The sequence below is a fragment of the Oxyura jamaicensis genome, chromosome 5 (genome assembly GCF_011077185.1).
Source record: "Oxyura jamaicensis isolate SHBP4307 breed ruddy duck chromosome 5, BPBGC_Ojam_1.0, whole genome shotgun sequence".
NCBI classification, from domain to species: Eukaryota; Metazoa; Chordata; class Aves; order Anseriformes; family Anatidae; genus Oxyura; species Oxyura jamaicensis.
This window is the reverse complement of record NC_048897.1, coordinates 42657133-42679179: the sequence shown is the minus strand read 5'-3', so window position 1 is coordinate 42679179 and position 22047 is coordinate 42657133. Positions and strand designations below refer to the sequence as shown.

Below are 22047 nucleotides of genomic sequence, written 5' to 3'. Positions count from 1 at the left end.
CCTGAAATACAAGGGTCAAACACCTGCACCAAATAAAGGGTGCTGGGGGAATGGAAAATGCACTTTCTTGCTATCTTCTACTTTAACATGTTTAATAACTGTGTAGCTGACTTCTGCACAGCTTGGCTGTGGCAGCCAGAATTATTTAATACCATAACAGACAAGTTAATTGACAATTTTATAGAAAACATTAACATTGAAAATATACAGATTAGCAAGTTGGGCAACTTTGATACAAGCTGCATTAATCATTTGTATTGCTGTTGCACTCCAAATTTTCTGCCCTGAATCCCTGGGTGAAGTACAGAGCATTAATATTCAGCAGTACAAATATTTAAGTATGAACAAAGTTAAACAGAGGAAGGTCTTAAATCAGAACCTTTTCAACAGGACATTATTGTACAGAAGGAGTTTTTGGACTCACAGGAAAAGCTCTTAACCTAAGCAACTTTAGATAAGCAATTAAGGATAACCAAAGGCCAACATCATTAGATATTAAGGCATAGGTTATTAGAGCATAGACTGCATAGGTAATTTTGAATTGTATTAAATTGGGTGCCAAGAATTTTAGAGGAACAAATATTTTTTAACAGGGAACAGATCTGAAAAGACAGTAAAAGCAAGAACTGGAAATGTGTCTTAGACGTGGCACTTGAAAGAAATTTGAAGGTAAACTTTCATACATGATCCAGCTGGGGTTTCAGCACTTCAGTAAAGCTAAGCATATTAGCTAAAGATAATAATAAATCCCTGAAGATAGGACTAGAAATCATTTTTAGAACCCAAATGAGGCAAACAGTTTACAGTCTAGGAACATATCTGTTAAAATATCACAAGCATCTATCAATCCTCTCTTGTCCGCTCTGTCCACTGACAGCAGAACTGCCTTTTTTCTCTCTGCTAAGTTACCTTTTAGCTATCTCTAACTATATTTATTGCAGGAAGACAGATGGTGTGACTTTTCAGAAATATACATTTCCCTTATTACATCACAGTTGGAGCATCTGCTGGTAGAAGGAAGGGTTGGTATACAAAACAGTCTGGATGAGATTCATTCCTAAATAAGATATCCACTATAGAAACAAAAAAGCAGACCTTACCCTTCTGAGCTAGGAAAAACCTCGGACACAGTTCGAAACTTGGTGGAGCCCTCCCCATAAAGCTCAACATATGCTAACACTCTTCCAGTTAATCAGCAGATACCGCCATCCATTCTCATTAGACTAAATCAGTTTCCTGGGAAATATTCCAATAAATTGGTGATTCCAATTAGGCTCTTTCTAATTAATTTGCACTTCATGGGGGTTTTAACATTATTTCACTTAAATCTACACTGAGAGTTCAGTGTATGTGACTTCAGCAGCACTTTCCCTATAAATAGAGGCTACAGAATTCATTCCAGATATGGGATATGTCTTCAGGAGATGCTAGTTTTCAAAGCACTTCTTGGTATTTCAGAGTGTGGGTATTGAATGGCAAAGTGCCTAACTGGGTCTGAAGAATTACAGCCTCACTCACCAGTTCCCATGAGTAGCTTTCCTATTGCTTTCATGGACTACAGGCTCATTTCTCTCAGGCATCTTCCACCTTCCCCAGTCTCCATCAGATTTCCTTCCAAAGCACACCTTTCTAGCTGGAAGTCACTTCAGCTCTATGCTTACAAAGAAAACGTTACCATTTACTCTGTACTTTTCAGAGTACAAAGAGTGCTGAACTTAAACTTCTGTTATATAAATACAAACCCTTCATTCTTTTCTCAGGCATAATAGCTGTTACTCATAGGTGTCTGGCAGCAATCATCTAGTTTTAGGCCTGAAGGTCAGGCAGACATCAGCTTTCACACAGTGAAGAATGACAGGTGTCCAAGATGAAAAAGGACAGTTCTTTGCATTTTTCTACCCTGCAACCCTCAAACTTGTTACTCAAATGCAATCTTCCCTCCAGAATTAGCTGATGGATCTAATGCTTATTTCTTGGTTTTCTTAAAAACAGATGCAGAAATCAAATAATTGGAAAGCGTAAGTACTTAGCCATCTACAAGATTAATTTTTTCATAATTGAGAAACATCTTAAATTTGCACTACGAAAACAAAGATGATTTTAAAACATTCATCCAAAAGCCAGAATACAATAATAAAATAAAATAAATAAAATAAAATAAAATAGTATTATTTTTACTTCAATTGTCAGGATAACATGAACATGGAAATGGAAAAATACATGAACTCTTCAAGTACAGAGCAAACAATTCTCTACCAAAAAGGCCCATGACTTAGGCCAGTAACTGCCATCTTTCATTTCTCTGTAGCAGATGCCTTCTGTATCTCTTCAAGCAAGTGTTGAAAGATTCTGTTATTAGTTATGGCCTGAAGTAGAACCAGCTATCAGTGAGCTGCCCTTACTAGTGTTCTGTATTTTGAATATGCCTGGACCCCATTACATTCAGCTGTACCCACAAGTATTTATTTTATTCTGCTATCATGTAAATAACGCAACACAGACAATTTGAGGATCTCTACCCATCCAAGAAGAATTAGTGAATTTGCAGGATAGAATGACATCTATTCAATGAAGAGTGGCAAGAATTACAGCAGGAGTGTGTCTGAGACACTCATGACTTCCAGGCATGTGATGGACATTTGCCCTATGAAAAAGGAAGATGAAATGGGCTTGTAGGGTGAATAGAATTCATTTGGACTGATTTGCAGTTGCACAGATTTGGAAGGGTAGGTAAAAAATTAATTGAAATAATTGAAGATATGGTTTCATGAAATAGAAGCAAGTAGAAGTTAAAGCCGATACAAAAGGAAGATGCCAACTGTGTTCTGCACAAGGAACAGAAGGAAGGAAATATATGTGCTACTGAAATAAGAAGGAAAAGCAAAATGGACACAATAGAAACGAATCATCAGACCTGTGATTTTCATAGGGTTTGGTCATTATTCCTGGAAATTAGCAATACCAACTTCAAAATTAGCAAACCTGAAATCTTGCCATCTAGACAAGATTTGAAGTTTGTTGGTTTATGAGAGGGACACATAAATAGGAAAGAGAAAAAGACATGGAGTGTATGCATTTGTGGTATGGCCTGTAGAAGACACAGCACAATAGTCAGTGTTTCTCTCAAGAAGCTGTAATGTCCTTGGTACTCCCTGTAGTACCAGAAACAGAAAGCACTACTCACCAGAGCTCTCCACAGCTTCTTTTCTCATACTTCCCCTTCTGGCCTTTATTTCTCTTCCCTTAAGTAGACCAGAACCTTCACCTCCTTCATCTCCATTTCTCTCTTCCAGAAGTTTGGTAAGGGAAGAGGGAGACCAAATCAGTTCTTGTAAGAGATGGTAGGGATTGTCACCTACATGGTGGTGAGGCAAAATCTGTCTCCAGAACAGTGAAGGCAAGGGGATGAGTGCCTGAAACTCTTGTGTGGAGTTCCTCTGAAAAACTCCTTGACTGTTTCTACGCCTACACCTACAGTTTTTTGAAAATTCCAGTGCTCTTTGCTAAATCTTCCTTCAGTTAGAGACACCCTAAGCCCCATTGCTGATTCACAGAGATCTCCTCCTTCACTCTGTCAGCTTCAAAATTCCTCTCAGTTTGCTTCCCTTTGCCAGGAATTTTCTGCTACTGTAAAAATTAAGTTGACCTACCATAATGCTTGGGCAAATTTTGTCACCCAGACATAAGACTGGCCTCCAATTCCCAGAGGGAAGAAGTCTGATTTTTATGGTGGCTATTCTCTCTTATTTCTCCAGCTCCAGCTTTTAATAGTGCTCTACTTTCTTCATCCTGTAATATCTTGGCTGGGAGAAAAATAAATAAATAAATAAATGTTATCTTGTCAGCCTGGGTGGAAAAGACACCAAGAGAAAAACAGAAAGAATATGCAAAAGAGGATAAAAATGATGAGAGATATGTTAGCAGTTGGGCGCAAAGTCTGAAAACTGACCAGGGTAGTGATTAATAAATGATCCAGATTTTCAGCTATCTATAAGCCTGGTGTCTGAGTGTCTGAGATCATTCATGCTTTGGGGAAAGAGGAAAAAAAAAAAAAAAAAAAAAAAGGAAAGAAAGAAATAAAAGAAAAAAAGAGTTATTCTGATAGGAGGTACAAGTAAATTTGCATACTTCATAGATGTTCCTTAGTCAAAACATTATTGGTCTTAGTGCAAGATGAATTCAGTGAACTGATTTATAAATGAGATTATATTAGCTGATTTATCATTATATTTAAACCCTTAAATCTATGACTCAGCCAATTTTACAAATCCTTCATCCAAAAATAAAATACACATTGCTCAAATATTTATACTTGAAGCTTTTCTTATTAAATGGGCTGAAATTACTCTTTTGTTGTAGACTACCAGAGAATAGAAGCATCGGTTCAACAGCCTTGTGATTGTTCTGTCCTTAAAGCAAGAGCTTTGCTGTAGAAAATATTACAGAATTTCTGCCTGAAATTATCCCCTCAGGCCATCGCTAATGTGAACATAAACAGATAAATCACTCACCTTTTGCCTTGGTATTTTAGGATATACTGCAAGAGAAAGAAATAAGTGGTTATTGTGAATTTCACCAACATAAATAAAGCTTTTGGGGGAAATCCTTGCAACACAATTTTAACTGCTCAATTTTAAACTGGCAGTAGGGCAAGCAAAAGAAAGGAGACTCCATTATCAAAGAAAACAGAACTGTAAAAAATACTAAATTACAGAAAAGACAATGCCAGTAGTATATTGATTTCCATGGGGGTTTACACTTCATTAGATGAGCAGATAATTACCAGGTTACTGCTGATGTGTTTCAGGGGTCTTTGTTTCCCAGCACTTTATAGCTGCTGCCTTCATCTATTTGTAGAATTGCATAGATCAGAATTTATTTATTTTTTACAGTCCTACTAAGCAGTACTATAAACCTTTGAATAACCTTGGAGACTCTACAGCTTGTCCACTCATTACTTAAGTGCTTCATTGCATCAAGGACTGAGAAGATGCTCAGAGCTATTTTGGTACCAGATATGTCCTTAGGACTGAGGATTTCTATAGTGAAATCGAACCACTCAATATTCTATGTGGGAAATGCACCACACAAAAGCCTCATGTATAGCTTAAGCTCCGCAATGATGATTAAAGGGGCTTGAAGGAAAGAGTAAATAGAGCTTTGTGCAGGCTCTTTGCACCTGCATGAACATTACTCTAATTGCTTAGGCTTATTTACTTTTCCTCTCACAGCCAGAACCTAGAGATAAGCTTCCCCTGCAAATCAGTTTGAATAAAGCAGTCTGCACCAACAGCAGAAGGAAGTGAGCCCATAAATGTGTTCATTTTACTTTGCAGGCATGAACAGTCCATTATTACAGACAATTATTCCTACTTCTTCTCTAACCAAACACTAAGCAAAACATGAAAATTAAAGCCTTCGAGTTGGCAGTGCACATCCTTAATCAGAACAGGATACCACACAGATAATAGTGGTGGATCCAGGATCAATGTCATAACCTTAGCTTTCCGAGTGGTCTCTGACAGCTAAAGACAGAACATCTTCAAAATAAATAAATATATATATATATATACATTTTGGTGGATAGTTGGGATTGAAGTGCATGTCTAAACAAACCAGCTAACTCTAGATTCATATCTTTATACTCATTATTTCTAATTGCCTGCACGAGAAATACGTGATGTGGAAGTCAAGATAGGTCCCTGCTAGTGCTTACTGGCAACCAGAATAATGGCATTAAATTTGTTATTGTTATAAACCTGCTGTACCATAAACATAATTTCCACATAGAAGAGGTATAGAAGAGATGAGGGGTTAAATTTAGATTATGGTATAATAGACAATGCTGGTTACAAATTAATATTTGACTATTGCTAAGAGAAACTAAAAGGTGTGAAATGAAACGTAAGTATAAATTGTCTATTTTGCGAGTGAAGAAAAATGAGAGGCAGATCTGATCTCTGGCCTGTGCATGTTTAGAGAAGACCTATAAAAGGCAGAGCACTGGTGCAATGAGAGCATTGACTGATGGCAGTGAGCTACGCAGGGCTGTTGGGGTAAGAGGAGATTGTGACAATCCACCAAAGGATTTCAGAGCACAGTGAACGACAGCATATCAGAAACCCATCTCAAACCTCACACGAGCCCCAGGAGATTCCAAACTAGCTGTTACCACACAGGGTTTTGAGTTATAACATATATTTCTAAGAAAACACCAGCTTAAAACTATTCTGTATATAATAAAGGGTTAAAGAACAAAATAGGAACATCTTTATGCTGCAGTACAAGCCAATGATGCACAAGCTGACTGTTGTGTGCAGGTTAGGTTTGTCCACCTAAAAATAGATAAAGGAGAAATAGAAAAAAAATAATAATACAGCAAATGGCAACAGGAGGAGAAAAATGTGGAGCACACTCCATGTAAAAAGTGCAGACAGACAGGACTCTTTAATGTGTAGAGGAAATAGCAGAGAGTAGAATCCCAGGAAAGACATCTCAAAAGCCAAGGACATTGAGGTAAAGAAAACAAGAATGATTTCTTATCCTGGATAATAAAAGAACTGAAGAGAATCAAATGGCTCTAGCAAGTGACAGACAAGGTCTTCCTGCCAGAGGATATTATGGGTGCTAAAATCACACCTGGATTAAGAAAGTGATAAGGGAAGTCCATACAAGAAAATCTCCTTTCAAATAGTAACACCTGTAAGAGTGAAGAAGTGCTTAAATTCTGAATTGCCAGAGGCTGGGTGGACATTCTGGGAAAGTATGACTGTGTTTGCTCTGTTCTTATACACTTCTCTGCTCTCAAACAAGTTGTAGGTTAAATGCATCTCTGGCCTGACTAGTACAATTTTTGTGTTTAGACCTTTTATTGGTCTCAGTAAAATATTTAGCTTGGAAAGTGTAAGCTGATGCTACCCATAAGTCAGAGGATTAAACCATGAAAAGAAAATAAATCTGAAAGAGGAACAGCTTTCACTTCACAGGAACAGCTTTTCTTTCATTCCTTCATGGTTATCGTTACCAGGATATTATATATATCCACCTCTCACAGCTTTTCCTGCTCTATTCTTTTCTACCTAACTCATTAGCAATTTTTTATGCCAAATTACACACACAAAGACTCAGTAGTCAGTCAGTAGCTATCCTTGACCATTTGCAGGAGGAAACAGAAGAGTAAAGGTATTAGTGAAGACTGATCAGAGTTTGATTTAAGAAATTCCAGACACTAACAACACTCTGCAGGAATGGATAACAATAGCTTAGTAGAAAGGTAAAAGAGAAGCCTGTAAGGCCTTCTATAATTGTGGTAGAAGGTTTTGTTTTAACTCTTTCTCAGTGAAAAATTATCCAACCTGATGTTTGATCACCAAAATGATGATGATGGATTATTTTTCCTTAGTGACGGATTTTTAAGGGCATACTTCACCTTTTCATTTAGGAAAGAATTTAAAGGTGTTTGTTTTGTAACCACAAACTCAGCTGAATTCTGTGTCAGAAATGGTATCAAAGCATCTCAGGAATTTGTCATTTGTCTCTGATTTCTCTACACCATCTGACCTGAATGAACAACAGATCCCATGAGGTATAGCAGTGATTCAGAACAAAAATAGACTATAGAACACATCAGAAACCCAGAGATCCCATTTCATAAGGTAGAAGCATGCAGGAGCTCTCTGGCCTGATGTTTTCTGGAAACATTTCTGAAATTACATTTTGGGGCACAAACAGGGATTTTACCTCTCTCTCATCTTTCATTTTTGTAGCATAAGCCCCAAATCTCGGGGAAGCCTAAATGTTTTGCCTCTTTAGTATAAAAGCTTGGTTTCTAGAGATTAGGTGAAAATCAGTGGCAGGCTTAGAAAGAGTTAGGAGTGTATCTAGCAAGATTTTTGCACAGTGACTGAGAGTCCTAGCACCTAAGCTTTTAGAGCAGGAGTAAGGTTTTGATTAAGCTTTAATCCTATCACACCTTTGTGTTTTAACACAACATGAAGTCATAAAAGTCAACATATTTGAATCTGGAAACATCTAAGAGCTCAACATACCAAGCAAAACATTTTTACTTAAGGTATTACTCTTCTCCCTGCCATCAAATTTTAAATATTGTAACTGCTGTTTCCAAACACTGCCATTCCACTTTGCTTTATTAGTTAGTATTTCAGTACTAAGTAGTAAATGGAATTGAGTCCACTGGGGTTTGTCACACTCCGCAATTCAGAACAGAAGAAGCTGAAGCATCGTTCTTTAATAGTGGCATAAGTCCTTGTATGAGCAATAAAAGCTGCCACTTTCTTTATGAGGCAAGCTAAATGCCATTAAAATGATGAATGCACTAGTTCCATTTTATTTGTTCAGCCTTTCCCAGCGCTATTCCCACAACCCTATTTAAATCACCAGCTTGTATTCTTCATAGGTTCCTATGTGCTTGAAATGCACAGACATCTAAAAAAGAACTAAAAGCCCTTCAGAATGGCCATAAAGTTTTATTATTTTCTTTTCCAGTGAGCAAACAGTTAAATAATTGAAATGGAGATGAAATACATGGTCGAGATTAATCCCCATGTTCTGAGGCAGCTCTTAAGAGAATTTCCAGGTAGCTTAAGAGATCAACCTGCTTTGCAGCCAAGTGCTGCTGGTTATCTATGGGAAGTAGAATCTCAGACTGATCAATCCCTCTGGACTGCAATACAGAACAATAATGTTCAGATCAAAAGCATCCTGATTAAACAACCTAATTAAGAGGTACATGGAAGTGGTGTTGCAGCAGATTGTTTTCCTCCTATGAGGATGTAAAAAAATCTCCTAATTTACCTTCTTTTCAAAATTAAGGGTAAACATTTGCTTCCAGTGACATGTTTATGACCTATTAATTAGTTCCTACAAGGATAGTTGAAATCCCAGCCCTCCTTTAACATGGTTCAAGCAGCTAAAATTACCTTCAACTAAACATCCCAAGACATAAACTGTGAAAGAAATCAAACACATCTCACTGATGTTTGGGTGGGTTATCAAATACAGATCTCCAAGGTGTTAGTTTTAATGTCACTGGAAAGGAGGAGGGAGTGGGTAGAGAGAGAGAAAAAGAGAAAGAAAGAGAATGCAAGTAAGCACACCAGAGCAATTAAACCTCCAGACAGATGAGCTGTCAACTGTCTATAACCCATGGTTTATGTTAAATGAGTACTTGAAACTCAGTGGCCAGCATGTGCTGTATGTCAGCGGGACATGTAAGTCTGCTCCAGACCTTACCTATGCAGGAGGATTTTTAGTTCAGTCTTGAGTTTTAAAGATACTTTGTTTAATTCCTGGTGTAATAGGACAGACATGTATGCCTAAGGAAACAGTTTAACTGGATAAGAAATGGTAAGAAAAAATAGACCTGGAATAGTCACATGCTGAGGATAGCACTGTAAACCTAATAAGTGAATCCCTACATTTTCTAAGTTCTGTTACACACCTTACAATTTCAATGCAAAGATGCAGCTTTATGGTCACATAAAACCAATATACATTCCTGCTATGATCAGTGATCAGTTGTCCTACATCAGTTCTAGCCATCATACTGCCGTGATGCAAAAATGGGAAGCATACAAGAGAATGGATGCCCTCAAGTCATAGAAACAAGATGAAATTTTGCAGCACACACTACAAAGTGAGGCCCTTTGACCATATGCAGCCCACCTAACCAAGTAACTCAATTTAGGAACTTAAAACTCTGCATTCCTTCTGTAGTCAACAGGAGAGGTGAGCACTTCCAACATCAGTTAGAACATGAGGCAGTCTCCTCAAGCAGCTAACTGTATTACTCCAACTCAATAAGCAGCAAGGGCCCTGTGCTTCAACAGTTTGCTCAAATATGTATCCACCCATGGGCAACACAAACCTATGCCCTCAGACTAATGGCAAAAATCTGTTATAAATTAGGGATCGCCCAATGGATGTGGCAGAAAGGGATAAAATTCTGGGTTGATTAGTCAATCATCGCTGGAAGTCATTCAGTGTGAGATGTCCCTCATGAGGCATTTTTAAAGAGCAAGGCCATGATGAGGCCATCTGGAACACAATGTGCAGCTCTGGACACCCAGACGCAGGGAAGATTGATTCAGTCTGTAACAGTGCTACAATAATCAAGGAAACGAAGAATTTATCTTCCAAAATCAGATTAAAAGATGCTGGCTGGTTTAGCCCAAGAGAATAAAGGTTGTGGAGTTTCTGACTGCTTTCTAAAAACTCATCATGAAGTACACAGCAAAGGCTAAGAGCTTTTTAAACTAAAAGACAGAGCTGCTACAATAACAAATGGCGAGACACAAGCCATCAAGAAATTTAGCCTGAATATTAGACAAAGGTTACAAACCTCCAGAGGACTAGAACAACTTTTATTAGGGCCAACTCCACCACTCAGTTATATTTATGCTGGACTATGATCAGTTGATGATTAGGATTTCCAGCACTGCTGCCTGCGATAGCAAGGAGTGGGACTCATTAACTTACAGGATCCTTTCTAATCCAATGCACCTTTGGCCTCAAGCATTTCTCTTTATGAATTGAGCATTTTCTCAGCATTGCCCTGTATTCAATGTGTTTATGTGTCATGCCAGGTTTTCAAAGCCCTTCATGCCTCACAGAGACAAAAGTCAAATTTTCAGAAATGGTCCACAGTCACAGGGCTGTTGTCCTTGGATACACCTAGCTGAGTGTGCTGACACTTCAGCAGATGGTGACATTTTCATTTCTTTCCTATCATATGATAAGAAAAACAGGCTCAGTCTGGCTAAGGTAGAAACAACATGGGCCGGTTGCTCAAAAAAAAAAAAAAAAAAAAAGGAAAAAAAAAAGGAAGGCAGGGGACAGAGAACAAAGCAATGGCAAAAGCTAAGAGCATATATTGTGAGTTACCAACATACTCAGTTTTGATACAGAATCATATCCAGATAAAGGCAAAAAATCAGTGTCTAAAATAGAGCATTAGAGGTAATTTCTCATCATCTGAATACCACCGTATAACCATATTTTTAGGTAAGCATCAGCATCTCCATGAAAGCTGTGCAAGGCAGCAGCCCACACCCATCAGTAAAATTCAGACTGTACCTCTGCTTTTTTTCCTTTACTTTCAGCACTGTTCATACCATGTACACATATATATGTGAACACATAGAATCATAGAATATCTTCAGTTGGAAGGGACCCACAGAGATCGAGTCCAGCTCCTGGCTCCACACAGAACCACCCAAAAATCAGACACTGTGTCTGAGAGTGTTGTCCAAATGCTTCTTGAACTCTGTCAGGCTCGGTACCATGACCACCTACCTCCCTGGGGAGCCTGTCCCAGTGCCCAGCCACCCTCTGGGTGCAGAGCCTTTCCCTCACACCCAGCCTGACCCTCCCCTGTCCCAGCTCCATGCCGTTCCCTCGGGTCCTGTCGCTGTCCCCAGAGAGCAGAGCTCAGCGCCTGCCCCTCCGCTCCCCTCGTGAGGGAGCTGCAGGCCACCATGAGGCCTCCCCTTGGCCTGCTCTGCTCTGAGATTAAAAAATGTGGTGGTTTTACTCAGCTGGACAGCTGAGCTCCACCACAACCACTCTCTTGCTCTCCCCCCCCTAGAGGGAAAGGGGGAGAAAACACGATGAAAATGGGTCAAGGGTTGAGATAAGGACAGGAAGATCACTCAACAGTTATCATCACGGGCAAAACAGACTCAGTATAGGGAGATTAATGTAATTTATTGAGCATTATGAACAAGCTAGAGCAGGGAGATACTAAAACTAAATGCACCTTCCCCCCATCCACCCTCTTCTACGTCCTCCCCCCAAGTGGCACCCCAAAATGGGGAATGGGGGCTGCAGTCAGTCCCTAACACTTTGTCTCTGCTGCTCCTTCACAGTCCCTCTCTGCCCCTACTTCACGTGGGGTTCCTCCCATGGGATTCCTTCCTTCCCGAACTGATCCTGAGTGGGCTTCCCACAGGCAGCAGCTCTTCAAGAACTGCTCCCACATGGCTCCGTACCACGGGGTCCATCCCCCAGGAGCAAACTGCTCCAGCACAGGTCCCCCATGGGTGGCAGCTCCAACCCAGACCCTCTGCTCCTGCGTGGGCTCCTCTCCACGGGCTGCAGCTCCAGCCCAGGGCCTGCTCCTGCGGGGGCTCTCCATGGGCCGCAGCTTCCTCCAGGCCATATCCACCTGCTCCGCTGGGGGCTCCTCCATGGGCTGCAGCGTGGAGATCTGCTCCATGTGGGACCCATGGGCTGCAGGGGGACAGCCTGCTCCACCAGGGGCCTCTCCACAGGCCACAGGGGAACTGCTGCTGCCTGCCTGGAGCACCTCCTGCCCTCCTTCTGCACTGACCATGAGGTCTGCAGGACTGGTTCTCTCTCCTCACTTTCCCATCTGCTGTTGTGCAGCAGGTTTTTCCTTTTCTTAAATCTGCTGTCATAGAGGCACAAAAAACATTGCTTATTGGCTTGGCTCTGGCCAGCAGCAAGTCCCTTTGGAGCCAGCTGAAATTTGCCTTTAGCTACCATTGGGCATGTTCTGAGCTCTTCTTACAGGGCCTACCCCTGCAGCTGCACCTACCGAAACCTTGCCACATAAACTCAATACATCAAAACCCCCAGACTGCCTTCTGCAGGGCTGCTTTCCTGCCTCACATCCCCAAGTCTGTACATATATCCAGGGTTGCCTCTTCCCAGGTGCAGAATTTGGAACTTGTTTTTATTTAACTTCATATTGTTGGTGAGATTGTTGCCAGCTTTCAGTCAACTGGGACCTGTCTAGATTCCCAAGACCTCCAAAAAATAATTGAGAGAGGTTACACAATGACATCAGCCAGCTCTCTGTGTACCCTGGGAGGAATTCCATTGGGCCCCATAGACTTACATGCATACAGCTGGAGCAGCGAATCCCACACAAGCTCGGGGTTGGCTGGGAGTATATCATTACCGCAGTCACAGTCCTCCAGTTCAGGGCACCAGACGTTCCAGAGCCTATCATTGGTGCTGAAGACACTGGTGAAGAAGGTATTAAACATCTCTGCTTTGTCTGTGTCCCTGTTTGTGAGGTGACCATCCTCATCAAGTTTTCTCTTGCCCTTCTTTTGCTGTTAACATATTTAAACAAAAATACTGTCCCCCACAGTACTGGCCAGCCTCAATTCTAATTGAGCTTTGGCCACAGAAATTTTCTCTCTACAATGGTGAACAGCATCTCTGTAGTCTTCCCATCTTGCCCAACCTTGCTTCCAGTGGCCATACACTTTCTTTTTCCACCTAAGCTCTAAAAGAAGATCCCTTCTCAGCCAAGCTGACCTTCTGCCCCATCTGCTTGACTTCCAACTTTTTGGAATTACCTGTTCCTAAGTTCTTAAGAGGTGATACTTAGAAACAGCAGTACTGACAGACCCTGATGTGTTTAAAAGCAGTTTCCCAGGGGTCCTTACTAACTAGTTAACTGAGCAGCCTGAAGTCTATCTTCCCAAATTCATGGTTGAAGTTTTGGTGGCAGTTTTCCTCCTATCACCAAAGATTTTAAACTCAACTACTTCATGGTCACTATGGCCAAGCTGGCCACTAATCTCCACTTCACCCATGAGACCCTCTATGCTCACAAGCAACAGATACAGGAAGGCACTTTTCTAGCTGACTCCCTTCAGTACCAGTAGCAGGAAGTTATCATCAAGGTTTTAGAAGTCTCCTGAATCTGTTTGTATCAGCTGTGTGCAATTCCCCGTTCATGTCTAGCAAGTATGAGAAACATGCCAAATTTTCCACCAGCTGAAGAGACTAAGATTTGTGTCTTTGGCAACAGTCATCTTTTAAGAATGAATCCAAAGAGATGATGAAAATGTAACAGCATGAGTCCTGACATGTTCTCTAACAAAACCAGGCAACTTTATAGAAGAACATACAATTTAGCTCAAGTATGTCTCAGGCCTTGAGGCCTACAGTGATCCCTCTGATGCTGGGATCTCTTAATTTTCCTCTTTTTATATAAGCTCTTTCCTCTTTTGTATAAGCTCTTTTGTATAAGCTCTCAGTCCATGAATGAGGCTTCTAGGCACTACTGCACCATTGGGGAATGCAGTAACATCTTGATGGTGTATTTCTATTCATTTCAGTGAGTGATCATCCTTGCAGTGCTTTTATATGCCTAACACCATATGCACCTGCATTTTTTCTTCCAGTTTTACTGTCATAATTGACATTGTTTTTAATTTGTCATAAAAGGCAAAATGCATTTTACTTATCCTGATCTCAGCAAGCATTTGAGAAAGTAGGAGCATTAAGTAGCTTCCCAGCACACTAAGGCCATTCATTTTCCAGATTTTGTTACTAAATTTGATAGGTTGTGTTCAACCTGAGGGAGCAAGAGCATATTTAGTACTTGTTAAGCCTTGTTTTTCAGATTTAGAAATGCCAAAACAGGGCGGCTTTCAGAGTCCTGCACAGAGTTAATGTACAGAGTAACTTAGAGTAACTTCAAATTGGTCCTGATAGTAAATATCATTGAGAAGTACTGTTGCATGTAGTTAAGAAGCTGAAAAAATATATTAAAAAAATCCTATTTTGACTCAGTTTTCAATTCTGACTCCTAACATCAGTTCTTCCCAGTAGTCAGGAGGCAGCATCCTTTTCAATCACTATGTAAATAACCATCATTTTTTCTTCCCCATTATCAAGAGAATTGAAAAGTTACTTTAAAAATGAGAATTGGGAGAGAAAGGAAATTAGCATCAGTATTACAAAAAGGTTCAGGCTGGAGAGATTTTACTGCCACCCCACCCTCCCACCACCACCACTTGACTCTTCATTTTGGAAATTCTTGTTTATCCTCACACAATAAGAGGTATGATCATAAAATGGTTCTCTCATCATCTCTGATTTGCAACTGTAATATTTCCCAAGGAGATTATTGGATTTAAATCCTCTTTTAAAAGAAATGTTGTGCATCTCATTCATGTCATGAATATGAGTAATGCTTTTCAGACTTAAGCCTGGAAAGCCAATTCTATCTGAAAACTCAGTTTTGTCCATTGCATTTTAAAAGACAGAAAGGAGTTTTTATAGTGATAATTCAAGGAAAATCTTTTAGCAACACATGAATAATGGAAAATCACCTGAGATGGAATCCCTTCATATTATTAAATATTCAGGCCGCTATATTTAAGTAACACTACAGGAATAGTAACCAAAGTAATATGCATCTTCCAGAAGTGGAGGAGCTGTTGAAGTGATATAAAATGTGTGGCTTCTGGTCAGTGGTTTTATGATTAAAGCCTGAAGAGTATTCATAACTCAAACTTTTTTTCTTCATCTGCATCATATTAAAATTAAACCCCCAACCTGGGTCAGGGTGTAGGTCTCTGTCTTGACAGTTAGTTTAAATACTTGCAATGAGCTGCTTCCACCTCCTCCTTCCTGCTCACAGAACACTTGAACGTCTTAACCTCCTGTTCTGATGCTGCTTCACATCTTCCAGACAATCTCCTAGCATAGAGATTAGATGCTCTTGAAATGTCTTTTCTCAGATTAGAAATGCAAATAAGATTCCTGTTTTCATTCTCCAGAATTAGAAAAGTCACCATCAGTTCTCTTACATATTTAAAATACTGCTGGAGACAGCCACAAACTTAAATGAAAATGAATGCACACTGCAGAAGTCCATTAGTAGGACTGTATTCCATGATTGCAGTTAGAAGTAGGAATTTGTAAAACAAAAAATCCAGTGAAAAAGTGCAGTATAAATTGCAGCTACATAGCAGCAGACTGATATCATACGACTCTTTAAATAATGCATAGAGAAGCTGAGTCACCTGTGGTAGGAACATTTTAGACTGTTGCATAATTCAGGAGCTTTTGTTCCTATAAAGAATACATTAAGGTTTTCAATTCTAAACTTCTAACAGGACTATGGTCACTTGACAGTGATAAATAGTGACAATTAACATGTTGTACAGTTTAAACATCTCACCATTTGACATCCATTTTTCTCTTCTGTATTCCTCACCACTTCTCATGTCAATTCCCTGACTCTGGGCTTCTCACTGAGGCTGAAGTGAGCTGATTGCTGTCAAGGCTTTCCCAAGGAAGACCAGACAGACTCACGTGGCTATTCAGAGCAGCCCACCACAATTAAAAACTTGCACAAAATGCCAAACACAAGGAGCAGATAGGCTGGTCTGTTAATGACCTTCAGCTATGCGGAGCAATGAGACACCTCTGGCATGGTTCTTACTGCTCCAGAGCATACAGGGGGCAAGCGCAGACTCAGCCTTCTTCAGCAGCTCAACAAGCATCTCATGAAAGGTTAGCCAGCTTTCTGCAGGTTCTTCAAGCAGTTACCAATAGAAATAATGATTCTTCAAACACGGGAATTGCTAATTGAAATGTTTACGGCATGAGGTAGATGAATCAGATGAGTCAACCACAATGGTCTTTTTGCTGGCATGGAAAACCTATAAGAAACATGTTGCTTTGACTGGGTTGGCTTCATTATTTATGAGTGCCTGGATTTTCACACAAGACAGATCTAGAGGACCTAAAATCTGATGTGACACCTCATGCCAGCTCTTAAGTTGCATTTTTGTTAGCTATCAAATGGCAATTAAGACATTGCTTAGAATCAACCTCCTGTGTTTAATCTGCTAGAAAAATATGGACTTTGAAATCATGCCAGAGCAGTAGGAAATGTTTCTGTACCTCCTAAGAGTGCCTAGTTTTATCACCATGAGCAGCACAGGCTGTTAGGAAGTTTAAATAGGACTTCCACTGCCAACAATGAGAGTTTATTATTTCCTACTTACCTGTATTAAACTATACTTTAACATATCTCAAAATGCCTGTATTAAGATTTTTTTCCCCTACAGCTATAGCAAGTAAATTGAGAGGGAAGCATGCTGTACTTCTGCTGATAGCTTTAAGCCTTTTACTGAAGCTAGATTCTGGAACATGTCAAGAGTTTTCCTTACCATAGAAGGTTATAGAAGAGGAAATAAATAAGCTTTAATCCAGAACGTGACCTCCTCAATTTTAAGAATGACTCTTATGACTTCTGCTGAACCCTGGGACTAGAGCAGAGGCATCCAACATTGTTGTCTATCTCTCAGGTTACCTGGAGTTTGGCCTCTTATTTGCCTCAAATATATTCATGCATGGGGACAGTATTCATTTTCTTTTTCTGGAGTGGCAGAGCAGAACAGAATGTTTGCTAAGAATAAAGCTAGAGCTAAAAAAAAAAAAAAAAAGACACAAATTTATTATCACTAATGAGAGTCATCACAGCTCTTCAATGTCCTTCCACATTAGCACCATTTCTCTCAATAAACAGACCTTGGTAGCTGAAAGCCAAATTATATCTCTACTCTTAAAGCAAAATAAATAAATAAAATAAAATAAAATAAAATAAAATAAAATAAAATAAAATAAAATGAACTATGACAAGAAGTCTTTGAAAAGGACCAGTAAATTAGATGTCAATTCTGAAGACAAGTAGTACATGCAATGTACAAGGTTGTGTAGATGATACATCCATCCTTCAAGTAGAACAATGTGAAAATGCAAGGAAAAGAAAAGCCAATAGTCACAATCCAAGACTTTAAAATGAAATCAGACAAATTAGATTTTAAAAGTCTTTAAAATTATTCCTATAGAAATACTTTTGTTCAACATGTGAGGTGGAAGGTGAAAGGAATGGGAATGAAAGCAGGATAGAGCAGGATAGAGACTGGTGGAGGATAGGGAGTTGTCTGGAGTGGTGCTTTTGGGCCTTGCCTCCAGCCTTCAATTTTGTGTGGGAATTCTCTGATAATATTTCCTTTCCCAAACTTTATGATTTATTTAAAAAAAAAAAAAAAAAAAAAAAAAAAGAGTCCCCCTAAAGTTTTTTCTAAGATCAAGCAGCACTGATCCTAAGCACAAGTCAATTCATATTTCTTCTTTTTCAGACTGGTTCAGGGGACTAACATCCTACCCGGTTTCTACCTTTCACATAAGCCAATAAGACCTTATTCTTCACGGTGAGAGAGGATTTGGTTAAGGCATCTAAATCTCATTTTCTAAGTGCCAGAGGACAGTTTATATACCAGGCTCTGAGGGCCTTTCATACTCCCTTAGCAGGAAGGACATTGCTGTCCAATGATTTCAGCATTCATGACTGAAGGACCATCCCTTAGAGAAGGGAAAAACAAATTACCAAAAGAACACATTGAAAACAATTTGTTTTAATATGGTTTCTGTTTGGTGTCTGTTTTGTTTGTTTATGGGTGGGGGCTTTTTTTTTTCTTTATAAGCACTAATTAACTTTCAGAGAGATGTCACTAGACAAACAGCACAGTTGAAAAAAGGGATGTCATATGTTGAGACTGAACGCTCATTACAAAGTTTCTGTCTCTGATGAAAAAGAATTTTTCAAAACCACTGTGTATACTACACAGAGATGTACTAAATCCTTCCGCTGTTAGAGTAATTGGAAGCTCAGGGGCAACAATCTTGAGCAGAGTCCATCCCATCCCTCCCCACATCATTTTGTCTCAGTGGCCCTGTGGTGTCCAAATGTGACTCAGCTCCCTGCTGACTTCACAATCACTGTCAGGTGCTTCCTACACCACCCTTGCAAGGCCACTATCACAGGTTCCCTGGGGCTTTTGCTGCCTGTGCCAGCAGATGTCTCCTCCTGACAGAGTGGGGCATTTCACGCCACTTCAAGTCTTTGCCTTGTGACACGGGCCAAAGAGTGTCTGAGCATCTTTCCCTCTTCACTCAGCTGCGCTCAGCAGGAGGCAGAACTCTTGTGCCATTCTTTTTTTTAAGCTGATTGCAATCCAACTTTCAATTTCAATGGAAACAGACAATGTTGAGCAATACATCTTAGGGAATGCTCACAAAAAGATAGATTTTTTAAAAATAGCAGCATACACAAGCTTCCACATAAGAGTCCTAAAACAACTGTCTGAGCAGATTCTCAGTTTTTTTATTCCAAGCTGAATTAAAAAATACATATTAATGTCTTCAGCTGATGTTTATTTTAAATGAGTCTTGAATGTTGGGATAATTCTGAGTAGTTGAAAAAAAAATATGTTTGTCTGTACCAACATCTAAGAGGTCAAGTGCAGAACAAGCTAAATAGAGGTTAAACAAAATATAAAGTGATTTTTTATGAGGTTCAGCTACTGGAAAATTAAATCACGAGGGTATAAATAATGGAAGCCCAGATGTTTTATATGAAAAATTGTTAAATAAACCACGCTTTCTTTAGCAAAGTCAATCAAGTAGATATATTTGAACTTGAGTAAGACACGGCAAGTACCACTTACAGGATTTTCACTAAAAACTACATCATGCAACAGCAAAAGGCATCAGTAGCTGCGCTGCAAAATGTTTAAAAGCCATCTCAAAGAATAGCAAGCACTGGGGTATTTTCATTATGATAAAGTCTTTTAAGAGTTCTCAGCATTAATCAATGTTTTCAACTGCATCCTAAAAGTAAAAATGTTATAATGGTAGATAAAGTGAGATAAGGATTAACTACATTGTTAAACAGTGATAAGTAAATCATGCAGAATGACCTGTATCTTTCACACTGTGCCCATTCAGTCAAAATATGTTTTCCATGGACAATCAGAAGCATAAAATCTATGAAATTTCTCTGAGGGCCATATCCAAAAAACAGGGAGGGGGAGTCAAAAGGAGGGCACTGTATTCTGAAAAGCAGTGACAGGAAAGGTCAGTAACTCTGAAAGTCAGACTGGTTGAACAATTTAACATGAGCTCCCAGCAGCATGCCGTAGCAGAGACCCCAGAAAAATATATAATAATATTAATAATAATCTAGTATTTGTACAACAATGAAAAAAGTGAGTAGAGAAGAATGATGATTTTGCCACAGTTCCAGACAAGGGGAAATCCAGTTTGAAGACAGCGGATGATGTTTGGCTATTTAAATTTATTAAAAGGGTGTTGAAAATCACTCAAGCTGACTGACAACTGAAGAGTAAGATTGAGAAGTAAAGAAGCTGGTTCAGCAACAGACTAAAGAGGCTGAATAGTGTGGCAAAAAGAGACTGACTTTTATAAATGTCTTCACATGGAGGCAATACTAAATACCAGACAGCTTTTAATCAGACTAAACAAGAAGGATGACTACACTGATTTTAGCTGATTTGACTGATTCAACTGGGGAAGAGCAATGTGTTTGCAAATGCAGAGGCACAGAGCTGCTGTTTTCCAGGGAAGTAGTACATGCTCCATTTCTTGAAGTTTTCTCACCAAAACCAATATGGCAACAAGTCACTTCAGATCAACTTACTGAAAACCTGTCTCGTCTAAATTCACATGAGGTGCACATTGCCCTCACACTGCCCCTCAAGGGCAGTTACAGACCCAGAGAAGTGATCCTGCCATGAGCTGGAGTTACCTCTTGGGAGATAAGAACTCAGCTCTCACCTCTATCAAACAGGATTTGTATGGCACCTAGCTAGTAAAGCTTCATTTTACCCAGTTTTATGTATCTAAAAGCTAAATGTCTATTTAGCATGTACATGTCTGAACCATTTTCACCCTTAGCAACTCCAACAGCCAGCAGAGAGAAGCAGGCACAGTTGGAGAGCTGTTCTCTGACAGTTCTCAAAACAATCACTACCCAATGAGGAAATCATGCTCTGAAGAAATCTCTGAGCTGATTAAAGAAATGCAGGCAGGTGACTGGCTTGTACTTGGACAATAGCATTCTAGACATATAAATAAGGGAAGGCATGCCTTAGCCTCCCTGAAGAGGATATTAATATTTATAAGCTGCTGTGAAAATAATACCTTAGAGACAATATTATTAGGAGCTATATGAATAGCTATGATAAATGACATCAAAAAATCACAGTGTTTAAATTTTTGCAAAGCTCTAGGATAAAAAGAAAATTTAATCTTGAGATACTAAGAAAATATTCAGAGAGTGGGCCAGGTTTCTGAATGCCACAAAGAAGTACTGAATATATTGACTCCATGTACTCCTTCCTTGGTGGCAAAGACAGCTTAAAAGACCTCCCTCTGAATCAAAGTGGGGATTTTTTTGGTTTGTATTCCATTTTAAATGGTAATTTTTCACCACTCTTGCTTGCAGTATGGCAACAAAGTTGTGCCAGCAGAGTTGGATGGGGCACTGCATAGCTCTGAAATGGCAGAGGACAGTACAGTCAACTCAAGTAAGAAAGATGATCCATGTGGTGATCCCCTTATGACATGGAAGAATGGTGTGACCAAAAAGTAGAGTCTCTCTTATCTACACAAACTCTGGAGGGCAACAGTTCAAGTGACCACCCTGAACAGCCGTTGTAAAAGCATACAACAGTGGGTTTCCTGTCTGCTTTTAGGAGCAGATCCTTTCACACAGATGTATCCTTACTTAATTTTCTTTGGATTTTGTTCCAGCAGTCAGATGGGGAGGAAATGTTGCACTTCCTTTATAGTAAACCTTCATCAGTACTCTGAGTGGTCCATTCTGCAGTCTTTCCTTATATGAGTAGAGTTTATTCCTGAAACACAAGGTAGCAAAAACAGTGGCCCCGCTACAAGGATCAGATATGACTTTAGCTAGCAAAGTCTCATGTCACCACACTGTGAAGCAAACTTCCATTGGGTGCTCTTGCACGTGCCTGCCTGTCCCTCCAGCCAGGGTTTCTCAGCAATTCTGCAGCTAAAACCATGTCAGAAAGCACTCTATGCTCAGGCAATTTATATTATGACTCTTTTATCTTTTAGACCTTTTTTCACATTATTTATTTAATAGAATCATAGAATGGTTTGGGTTGGAAGGGACCTTAAAGATCATCTAGTTCCAACCCCCCTGCCATGGGCAGGGACACCTCCCACCGGACCAGGCTGCCCAAAGCCCCATCTAGCCTGGCCTTGAACACTTAGGGCAGCCAGAACTTCCCTGGGCAACCTGTTCCAGTGCCTCACAACCCTCTGAGTGAAGAATTTCTTCTGAATATCTAATCTAAACCTACCCTCTTTTAGTTTAAAGCCATTACTCCTTGTTCTATCTCTACACGCCCTGAT

The 22047-nt window shown here is 39.7% G+C and overlaps 1 protein-coding gene and 2 long non-coding RNA genes across 11 annotated transcripts in view; all 3 read left to right on the top strand.

Annotated features, from left to right (window-relative positions):
• The window catches only part of BEGAIN (brain enriched guanylate kinase associated), a 161645-nt gene that overhangs the window by 121539 nt on the left and 18059 nt on the right, over window positions 1–22047 (top strand). The window lies entirely within an intron of this gene.
• Window positions 5572–10813, top strand: LOC118167968. The gene is made up of 2 exons (XR_004751316.1): window positions 5572–5604; window positions 5690–10813. It is a non-coding gene; the product is annotated as an uncharacterized LOC118167968 (long non-coding RNA).
• Window positions 18260–21505, top strand: LOC118167964. The gene is made up of 2 exons (XR_004751312.1): window positions 18260–19854; window positions 19894–21505. It is a non-coding gene; the product is annotated as an uncharacterized LOC118167964 (long non-coding RNA).